The sequence below is a fragment of the Brassica oleracea genome, chromosome C7 (assembly GCF_000695525.1).
Source record: "Brassica oleracea var. oleracea cultivar TO1000 chromosome C7, BOL, whole genome shotgun sequence".
NCBI lineage: Eukaryota > Viridiplantae > Streptophyta > Magnoliopsida > Brassicales > Brassicaceae > Brassica > Brassica oleracea.
Genome location: NC_027754.1, coordinates 18,003,585 through 18,003,891, shown reverse-complemented (window position 1 = coordinate 18,003,891; position 307 = coordinate 18,003,585).

Below are 307 nucleotides of genomic sequence, written 5' to 3'. Positions count from 1 at the left end.
GATCAAGATGAGATGCCATCAGAATCAGATGTTGAGACTCAAGTAGAGGCGCCAAGTGAAGGAAATGAAGCAGAACCTTAGCAGATACAACTGTTGAGAAGGAGTACAAGGATCAGGAAACCCTCACAGTGGATCAACACAGAAGTTTACTTCAATGCTGAAGCTGTAGCTCACCCAATAAGTGAAGTATGCTCCCTTGCTCAATGTCCAGAAGATCATCATGTGTTCATCAGTGAATTGGATCAGGAATACATTCCAAGAACATATGAGGAAGCTATGCAACACAAGGAGTGGAGAGAATCTGTTT